Raw genomic sequence first — 11054 nt, 5'->3', positions numbered from 1 at the left:
GGATTTTCTTATCTGTCTTGCTAATTCACACATTTGGTGAAAATGATCCCTGGCAGCTGCTAATGGAAAATGAAAATGGTGAGTCTGTGGTCACCAGCTGTCAAGAGATATTCTGAATTTTACTCATTGTTACTCAGTTAATTTTTGCAAAAGTTTTTATTTAACATCTTTTTCTGAATTGCTTGTTTTTCTAATTTCCTACTGAAAATGTGGTTATAGTTGTGACAGATATTTAATAAGTGACAGTTGTTTTTCTGTGATATTTACACTTTTATTTTGTATCTGACTTGGAGGAAAAGCACAAAAGGCATCAAGTGTGGGGATTGATGCAGATGGCATATTGCATTGCGCTTTGGTGAGCAAGGCTGCTAGACTGGTAATAGTTTCCAATGTTTAGTTGCACATCAGACTCATGGAACTGGTGAATTCTTAACCATATAATCAGCACTTGATGGATGACCTGCACTTTTTCCTGAGGTTTAAGATGTTCTCTTCATAGGTACGGAACAATGGAGTTGGTTTATAAAGAAACGTCACATTTTATATTTGCAGATTTCTTTTCACTTATTGGCGGGGGAGGGTGGAGAAAGAATCTATCATTGTTTCAATAAAATTGAAAAAGAAAACTTTTCTTTGTCCTTTCTCCAACAACAGCTTGCATTTATATAGCATCTTTTTAACGTAGAAAAATGTCTCAAGATGCATCAGAGGCATGAGGGGAGAAAATGATGCTGAGACAAAGGAGGCGATTTTAAGACTGGTGACTAAAACTTGGTCAGAGGTGGGTTTTAAGGTGGAGAGGCTGAGGGGTTTAGAGAATACCAGAGCATGGAGCCTAGACAACTGAAGGCACGACCGCAGATGGGGTGGGGGAGAGGGAGATGCACAAGGTCAGACTCATAGGAACGGAGGGTTGTAGTACTGGAGGCGATTAGAGATTTGGGGGGGGGGGGAAGGTGGTGGGGAGGCTAAAAAAAAGGGATTTAAGCACTAATGAGAATTTTTAATTTGAGGGACTAGGAACCAAATTAGGTCAGCGAGGATTGGGGTAATGGGTGAGTGGGACTTGTTTTGGATAGGGTATAGGCAGCAGAGTTTTGGATGAGCTGAAAGTTAGAGGGTTAAGGATGGGAGGTATGCCACAAGAGCATTGGATTAGTTGAGTCTGGAGATGACCAGGGCATGGACGAGGGTTTCAGTAGCTGCTGGGCGGAGTTGGGCAATGTTAATAAGGCGGATGCAGGTGGTTTTTGTGATGGAGAGGATATGGGGTTGGAAGCTTGACTTGAGGTCGACCAGGACGCTGAGATCATGAACAGTCTAGTTCAGCCTGAAACAGTGGCTGAGGAGGGGGTTGGAGTCAGTGGTGAGGATCTGGAGTTCGTAGTGGGGGGCTGAACACCTTGGCTTTGATCTTCCCAGTGTTTAGCTGGAGATAATTATGGCTCATCCAAACTGGATGTCTAACAGCACAGGGGGAGGCATTCGGAGGTGGTGGAGAGATAGAGCTGAGTGTTGTCAGGGTACATGTGAAAACTGACCCCATGTCTGTAGCCAATGTCACCAATGAATGACATGTAAACAAGGAAGAAAAGAGTGTAAAATGGATCCTTGGGGACTCCTAAGGTGATGGTGAGTGGATTGATTTCTAGCAATGCTTTGTTTATGATTGGATAGGTAAAAGTCGAACCACTGAGAACAGAATCAACGAGAATAGCCCCACTGACCTGGACATCAGAGAAGAGGCGTTGGAGGGAGGTGTTATTTGACCATATCAAAGGCTAGAGAGGACATTCATGATTGTGGTTACGGCCATTTTGGTGCTGTGGGAGGGGTGGAATCCTGATTGGAGAGATTCAAAAAGAGTTGCGAGAGAGATATTACCAATCTGGCAGGCAACAATACTTTCGTGAACTTTGGAGAGGATAGGAAGGTTAGAGATGGTGCAGTAGTTTGGAAGGACAGAGGTTTTGGGTGAGTTTTTTTTTAGGTGGATGTTGGTGTCTTTGAAAGGGAGAGGAACAGTGCCTGAGGAATGAAACTATTTACAATGTCAACTAGGATGTGGGTCAGGATGGAAGTTGTGGGGTTTGCAGTTTAGTGGGAATGGGATTGAGCCAACAGGAGGTGAGTCTCATGGATAAGATGAGCTCGGGGAGGGTGTGGGGTGGGGGAAAGAGAGATGAGAGAGAAACGAGAAAGATGTGGGGGTTCGGGGCTGGGGTAGGGGAGCCTGGGTGAGTTTTGGCATGGTGGGAAAGGAAGAGCAATAGAGGCAACTGAATGGATGGTCTCTGCTTGGTGACCAAGAAGTCCCTGAGCTCCGTTGTTAGAGGTTAGGATGGAGGGACAGGGGAGACTGGTTCACTGATATACCAATCTATTGATTTATGAAAATTATCATGGATGCAGTACATCATGAAAGTAGATGCATACAGGAAGTTTAGAGTGCACTGATAAATAGATATCCTATTGCGGGGTGAGGGAGGGGGGTGGCGGGAAGGGAAGGGAGAGTGTTGACCACCCATAGATGCTGCATCTTTTGTGCAGTTTACAGGTTGAGGTGATGGGAACAACCTTAGTGGTCTTTTATTCCAGATAGAGCACACTCAAACAAGTTCTATTTGTACATATCCTCTGAATTGCTTACTCTTATTTCTAATTAAATAAGTTACTTTGAATAGTATTTTGGAAAGGTTTTACTGGGTTTGTGCCAGCTAGCTCAGCAGTCTATGGATGACCATAATTGCCTACTAATGTAACTTCACACGTACAAATACAATTTTCTATTTCTCTGGGTTCTTCTGCTGTTAAACTTTTCTCTACTCAGCTCAAATTTGTTGTAAATATAGGGAAAAATTAAATTTTATTGCATTTGTGTAGAATCATATAGACAAAAAAGTGTTTTCTCACCAGTAGCAGTCACCTCCTCCTTTTTCATATCCAGTGCACAATGAGCATTACAATGCAACAATCTTTGTATTGTTTCATGTAAATATAATATTGACAGCACGTTATGAATTACCATATGCTCACCTGGAATTTCAGTGGGGGTTCTTCTGATCTCCGGCCGTAACTTCAACGGGAATCCTGGAGAAATGATGTGAACGTCTGTTTACGCTGTCTCTCCTGGGTTCCTGCAAAAGTTGCAGCTGGAGACCGGAGAACCCCTATGGAAATCCTACCACCCTGTCTCCCAAAGCTGAGTTAGTGGTGTGCTTGGTTATAGTCTTAAATTTTGTAACAATAGTATCACGTATAATCCCAATGGTGAATGTTTGGAATGGGTTACCCAGACAGTAATTGAGGGTGTTAACAGTAATACTAAGATGGAGTTAGACAGGCACATGGAGAGATTGAATGATCTAAGGAGTGAACTGTGCATTCTGGGGGGGTAGGGTTTCCACTTGTTTACACCAGTGATATCAGCGCAATGCGGATGGAATCGGTCAAACTAACACAAAAGATCGGGGAATTTTAAACTTAACCTATGCCCAAAACCACTTACGTTCGTATTTTATGCTGGTTTAAGATTTTTAGCCCAGATTAGGCCCCACCCTCACAACTGGCCACTCTCATCCCCCCACCACCCCCCCCCCCCCCTTGCCGGTCAAAATTGCGAGATTCTGTCGATTGCACTGGTTTGGGAAGGCTGTTCAAATTGTGCTCATTTTCTTATGTGCGCAGGCACTAGTAGGCATGTTAAAAGTTTTTTCATATCAAAAAATATTTAATTTACTAACAAACTGACTAGTATACACCAATGAAATGTTTCATTGCAGTTTTTAATGGACATTTTCAGTGATTTCTAAATTAGGCTACTTACAGGTAAGACTGGACACTCTTATTCAAAATGCTTATTTTTGGTGATAAACCCATTTTCAGCTGTATTAATAAAACCACCAGGTGACCATTCTTAAATACAGTACATCAAGGAATACTTTTTAATGGAAAGGGGAAAAAAAACCCATTACATTCTATTACGCTGCCCGATTGTGCTTGTTCATTGAAGATTTTACATTTGTGATTATGCAAATTAATTTTATCGCAACTTGAACTGTAATCAAACAGACGCAACTTCGAGCGCATTTTTGGGTGCAATTTCCCGATTGCGCCCAAAGCAGAAACTCTACCCATCTTTTTAAACTCAGGCCAGTTAAACCAAAATGGTCTTTCCAGATTCTGTAGGTTCTATGTTCCTAGTAACCCATTTGCATGGGTAAATTTTCTTATCTAATTCAAGCTATTCCTGATACTTTGTTCCATTATAGCAGAAGCTGTTTAGCAATGAATGCAGTGTTTCTCTGTACAATTAGATGTAACTCATTCACTGCCAAATATTTGGTGACTGGAATAGCTACAGCAGTGACTCAAATAATAGTAGTATGCTAACATTTTAAAGAGGGATTTTTAAGTGGAACAAAACAGAGGATAAAAGGTGTTTATACAGGGTTGTACTTTGTTTAAAAGGTGAGTATTCCTTTATTCAATTTCCAAACATTACATTGCCAAATACTCTAACCTTGCAACATAATGTGTTTTTTTTACCTCAAAATATGCAAATGCTGGAAATTTGAGATGAAACTAATTGCTGGGAATGCACAGCATATTGATTAACAGTAGAAAGAGAAAACTTGGTTAGTATCATTATAACCCTTTCAATTGATTTGGAGTCAGACATTCCCTACATTTCTTTTCGCTTGGTAATTGGATTAGCCAGAATAATAACCACTTGTGTAACTATTCTTGCCAAGATTCATAGATGGACCTTGATGTTGGTGCACGTAATTGGTTCAGTGTGCTTATGGGATTATACATTGAATCAAGTGCTTCAACCTATTGGATTTAAGCATATTTTTATTGATTAACTGGCAATGCTTCAAAGAATTAAAGTGAGAACATGACCAACATAAAACTGTCCTGGACTCCACCGTATCATTACCTGTTCAATGTGGCTGAATGGGGAAAATGAAGGGTGGAGTTTGAGTAATTAATTAAAATGTCCACAGTGATATTAGGGTTGAGGAAGAGAAACTACTGATAACCCGAATTCCCTCCCTGGCCCCCATGCTAGCTGATCTTGTAAATGGTTTCCTCTCCCCTGGTGCTGTCCCCCTCCCTTTCAAATCTGCCATGATCACATCCCCCCCCCCCCCCTCAAATCCCACTCTTGACCCCTCTATCCTTGCAAACTACCATCCCATCTCCAACCTCCCTTTTTTTCTCAAGTCCTTGAACGTCACCTCCCAAATCCGGCCCATCTTTCTCGCAGCTCCAAGTTTGAATCTTTCCAATCAGGTTTCCACTCCAGCCATAGCACTGAAATGGCCCTTATCAAAGTCACAAATTACATTCTATGTGACCATGGTGCACTCGCCCTCATCCTTTTCGACCTGCCTGCAGCCTTTGACACAGTTGACCACACCATCCTCCTCCAACACTTCTTCGTTGTCCAGCTGAGTGGGACTGCCCTCGCCTGGTTCCATTCTTATCTATCCAGTCGTAGCCAGAGAATCTCCTGAAATGGCATCTCTTCCTGCACCTGCACTGTTACCTCTGCTGGAATTCCCCAAGGTTCTATCCTTGGCCCCCTCCTATTTCTCATCTAAATGCAGCCCCTCGGTGGCGACATCATCGGAAAACACCACGTCAGATTCCACATGTACGCTGATGACACCCAGTTCTACCTCACCACCACCTCTCTCAACCCCCTCCACTGCATCTGATTTGTCATGCTGCTTGTCCAACATCCACTATTGGATGAGCAGAAATTTCCTCCAATTAAATATTGGGAAGACCGAAGCCATTGTCTTTGATCCCTGTCACAAACTCCATTCCCTAGCCACCAATTCCATCCCTCTCTCTGGCCACCGTCTGAGGCTGAATCAGACTGTTCGCAACCTCGACGTCCTATTTGATCCTGAGCTGAACTTCCGACCCCATATTCCCTCCATCACCAGGATCGCCTAATTCCACCTCTGTAATATCGCCTGACTCAATCCCTGCCTCAGCCAATCTGCTGCTGAAACCCCCATCCTTCTTTTGTTACCTCCAGACTATTATTCTAATGCTCTCCTGGCCAGCTTTCCATCTACCACCCTTCATAAACTTGACCTCATCCAAAACTCTGCTGCCCATCTCCTAACTCACACCAAGTTCCTTTCATCTCCTGTGCTCTCTAACCTTCATTGGCTTCTGGTCCAGCAACGCCTCGAATTTAAAATTCTCATCTTTCCTTCCATGGTCTCGCCCCACCCTATAATCTGTAACCTCCAGCCCTACAACCCTCTGGGAGCTCAGCATTCCTCCCTTTTTTTCTCAAGTCCTTGAACGTCACCTCCCAAATCCGGCCCATCTTTCTCGCAGCTCCAAGTTTGAATCTTTCCAATCAGGTTTCCACTCCAGCCATAGCACTGAAATGGCCCTTATCAAAGTCACAAATTACATCTTTGATTTTCTTCGCCCCCACCATTGGTGGCTGTGCCTTCAGCTGTCTAGGCTCTAAGCTCTGGAATTCCCTTCCTAAACTCCTCTGTCTCTCTAACTCGTTCCTCCTTTAAGACACTCCTTAAAACCTACCTCTTTTACCAAACTTTTAGTCACCTGTCCTAGTATCTCATGTGGCTCGATGTCAAATTTTGTCTGATAACTTTCCTGTGAAGCATCTTGGAGCGTTTTACTATGTTAAAGGCGCTTGTTGTTGATTAATCAAACAGACCTTAACAGTGGCAAGAAATGGGAAATCCTTTGAGATTAATTATCTTTATTAATCATATTTGTATGTAATCTGTTCATATTCAATCTCCATTCCACTGTCCCTCTTTACCATGAAGTCTAAATATTCATGACTGTGGACGTGGTAGTTATTGTGGGCTTTCTCTAAACATGTCTGCTTTGTGTTCATAGTGAAAAGTTCTTATAAAGGGCCCATGGTTTAGTTCAGAAGTGTTGGTTATGCCTAGGCTTAATAACTAACTCCTAATTACGAGTTGTTTATTGGAGATTGCATAGGATGCCCAGCATGTTTTCCAGTGTCCCAAAAGACACGCAATACCACCAGTCAGATTTATTTACAAGTTACACAGAAGAGAAATGATGCTGAATCAGCACAATACTTAGGTCTAATAATACCTTTTTAATGATATTTCTTAGAGTTTGACAAATGACGCGACTTTCGGATGATACAGGTTTGTCTCTTGATGGACCTTGCAGATATATGCAAATAATGTGAAACCAATTCATCTGCAGAATTCACTGAGTATTCAGAGCTGAGTTTGGGCAGTGGGATGTCTTTCATGTTACAGCCATTTACTTGGTATAATCATACAGACTGAAAGTTAACAATTTTTGAACCTTATGAGGTTATGATATCTGGATGGATCCTTTATCTCCCTTAATGGCTCAAAATTCCTTTTGGGATTTCTATTCTGGTTAGAGGAAGAGGACCACATGGGAGGCCACAGAGGAGAAAGAGAACTCAAATCCGTACCCTCCCAACTGAGTTTATAGGCCTCGACTTACATACCTGCACTTCTCAGAGGAGCAGTGCATGAGAGGCTGTGCTTCTCTAGGGAGGTTGTTACAGACCTTTGTTGCCTTCTGCAACCCACTGGCACAGGTGGCACTGTTACCTGTTGCAGTCAAGGTTACTACAGCCCTGAACTTTGCCTCTGGTTCCTTCCAGGCTGCAACATCAATCAGCCTGCAGTTCATGTTTGCATTGAGCAGGGGCTTGATGCCATGTTTGCTAAAGCTTACTATTTCAACACATTCCCTATAGATAATCAGAAACATCAAGGTGGGGCATTGGGGTCGCACAGATTGCAGGTCCCCCGTCTCTTTCCTCCCCCCCCCCCCCCCCCCCCGACCTTGGTGCAGGCTGTCATTGGCTGCACACATTGCCATGTGGGTTTCTGCAGATGAGCTCAATGCCTTCAATAGAGTGGAAGCCTTTCCAGTTCTTAATGTGCAAATGGTGTGTGATGACCAGCAGCACATCATGCAGGTTTGTCCCTGCTTTCCTGCAAGCTGCCATGAAGCTTTTATCTTGTACTATTTCTCCATCTTTCACTCTTTGCCCTTGTACAGCTAGTGAAAGGTTGGCTACTTGGGGACAGAGGTGATCCACTCCCATACTTGGCTCATGCCTCCTCTCAGAAACCCACGCTCACTGGCCAAACTGTGCTATAACTAAATTCACAGGTCAACTAGAGCCCTCATCAAGCTGAGTGTTATGGTGCTCAAGTAAGGATTCCGATGCTTGGACAGGTCTCATGGCTTCATCCTAAACAGCTCAGAGGCTGTCCTGTATCATAGTGGTTTGCTGCATACTTCATAAGTTTGTAATTGGGATAAAACGTGGAGCTACCAATGGATGAGGATTTTCAACCTGATGAGGAAGCACATGACACCAAGGATGGTGAAGTGGGAGGGCACCAACACCAGCATTTGTCAGAACTCTTTGGCAGCAGCTCATTGAACAGTGCTGAACAATTCCTGCATTAACAGTCATCTGTCCCAGTCCTTCCACCCTCTAATAAACTACTTATGCACAAAGACCAACAATGATATACATGTCACCTGACATTGCAGTGTCACCAGCTACTGAAGTAGCACTGCACATAAGATTTCGAAAAGGTTTATTTTACTGGTTTACACAAATGCCTATAAACTAATTATCACCCAGTGGTGAGCCTATAGTGCCTTTGTGATTTCTTGCCTATTCTACTACTACCACCACCATGGGAACTGATAGACTGCTGTGGCTCAGATGAGTGCCCCTGAGATGCTCATGGTCAGTGACCTCTAGGAGCTCTGGCCTGAAAGAGCCTGGCTGCAGATTGTAGCAACTTGGAGGCTGCCAGGTTCGTCTGGTCCAGCTGGCTTTTAGGTACCAGGGTGGTTATTGGCCAAGGGGGTGGCAAGGGTGTGGACATGGTCATCTTAGAAAAGGCAAAATGTTCCACTCCCATTGCACCACTGCCCCTGCTTTGGGGCTGTGACTCAACACTCCGACTAATCTGTGGGAGAGAAGACTAGGAGATCTCTGATGTGGCTGAAGCCCCTACCTATTTATTCTTCCAGCCTGTCCCAAACAGAGGAGATGCTAGAGCCCAGAGCCTGCACAGCGCTGGTATGAGCATCCCTGAGAAATTTACGACTGGTGCATTGAGGTGACCACATGCTCCACGATTGACTGCAGATTGTTGATGCCGTGTGTCAGAACCCCACACAGGTTGGTAGTGGACCATCTCCGACATGTAGCAGTAACTCTCTGGCAGGCAGGCCAATACGTCGAGCAATTGCTGGTGCACAGAAAAAAGGCTGGGCCACTAAAGTCTCCATCTCTGTCCTCTTCAGCAGACCTAGGACCCAAGCTTATCCTCCAGCAAACTATTACCTGAGCTGTCCTTTCCACCTCCACCTGCTCCTGCTCACTTGTGCTGGGTAAATCACCTAATACAGACTCCTCTAACTCACTATCTATACCACCCTGGGTGGTAATCTCTGTGCTGGTGTTTGGGAAGCAGCTATGGCCACATCTCTGGGAATGTCCCAGTTTCAAAATTTTTTGTTTGGCCTCTGTGCGTTCAAAGTCCACCCTCTGTATTCGAATGAGGGTCATCAGGAAATCCAGATGTTCTAGTTGTGCCTCAGATGCAGCACATTTCTGGTACGCTTTGCACACATTGCTCCTGCACAGGAAAATCGGCCCTCTGGTCTCAGACTTGTGCAAACTAGTAAGGGGTATGACTGTGGCTGTAGGTGGAATTTATATGTACTTTCACCTCGACTCGATAAAAATTGTTACTTTTTTGTAGAAATCAAAAAGACCGAGCTGCTTCTTGTTTAATTTAGTACGGATTTTTACTGTATGGTGTACACCATTTACAAGTATCTGCAACTCTGAACTGAGGATTACTGGTTAGCTAAATAAATGAGAAACAGCTGCCCAGACTCTTGGCATTTTTACTTGTGTCTAATCAAATTGTTTACTGTGTTGTAAATGTACCTTAAAAAAATTATCCTGATGGGATTCAATTCCTCCTTGTAGTATCATTAATAATCTTGTTAAGACAACAGATACATGGCAAATTTAGTACATTTGCAACAGCCCAAACTGTTGGCAACAATAGTAGCTGCATTAAACTGTGATCCAATACACAGGATAAGGCCAGAGCAATCTGGTGTAGTCTGGAAATAAGTTTTTCTTTTAAAACATAGCTTGTGCTCTCAACACTTTCACAACTGAATCACATTACTGAACCACATTTTTTGTTTATTCCAAGAATGCTACCGCTTGGAAACTGCTGTTGATCGTATTAGCAGATGAGTAATAACTGCATTTGTATAGGATTCCTCTGTGCTGTTTTTGCAGAGGCATTAACCCATGTAAAATAAATGGGTAACAGCAGCATTAAAATAGTAGACAGAAGAATTTCATACAAACACATTAATTGTCCATTTGTTAATATTGCCAATAGTAATTTCTAGGTTTATATTCAAAGAACAATCTGAATTAAGAAATACTATTTAAGCATTTTGAACATAATTCGCCACAAAACCAGTTCCAGATCTTGTCTGAATTGTCAGACGAGGTACAAGATAGTAGAGAGACAGTGGTTAAGTGACCTGCTTTTGGTGATAGTGTCTTGGCTATGGGTGATTGATTGACTAGGGAGCCTAGAGGGTGAACATTTTTTTTTAAATTACAGGGTAAGTTGTGGCAATTTTTAATATTATGTTTGTCAAAGTGAGTTTATCAATGTTAGTGAATGAATCGCTTTTGGCACCCAAAAGCAGCATCAAGTGCTTAAAATTCAGGCATCGAATGGACCAGGCATAGAGTAAAGCCCACTTAATTCTGCCCCAATGTATATAAACAGTGCGTTTCATTACATTATGATTTCATTACATATAGCACGCGGAGGAAATCTTCCCCCAGTGTTTAAACTCTAACATCTGGCTAGTATCAGCCATCATTATGGTAAGACTGCTCAAACTAATTTCACTAACAATCTTTATAGCCGGCACAAAAGAAACTTGAAGCTCAA

This window comes from Heptranchias perlo, chromosome 6, assembly GCF_035084215.1.
Source record: "Heptranchias perlo isolate sHepPer1 chromosome 6, sHepPer1.hap1, whole genome shotgun sequence".
NCBI lineage: Eukaryota > Metazoa > Chordata > Chondrichthyes > Hexanchiformes > Hexanchidae > Heptranchias > Heptranchias perlo.
Note: the sequence above shows the minus strand (reverse complement) of the source record.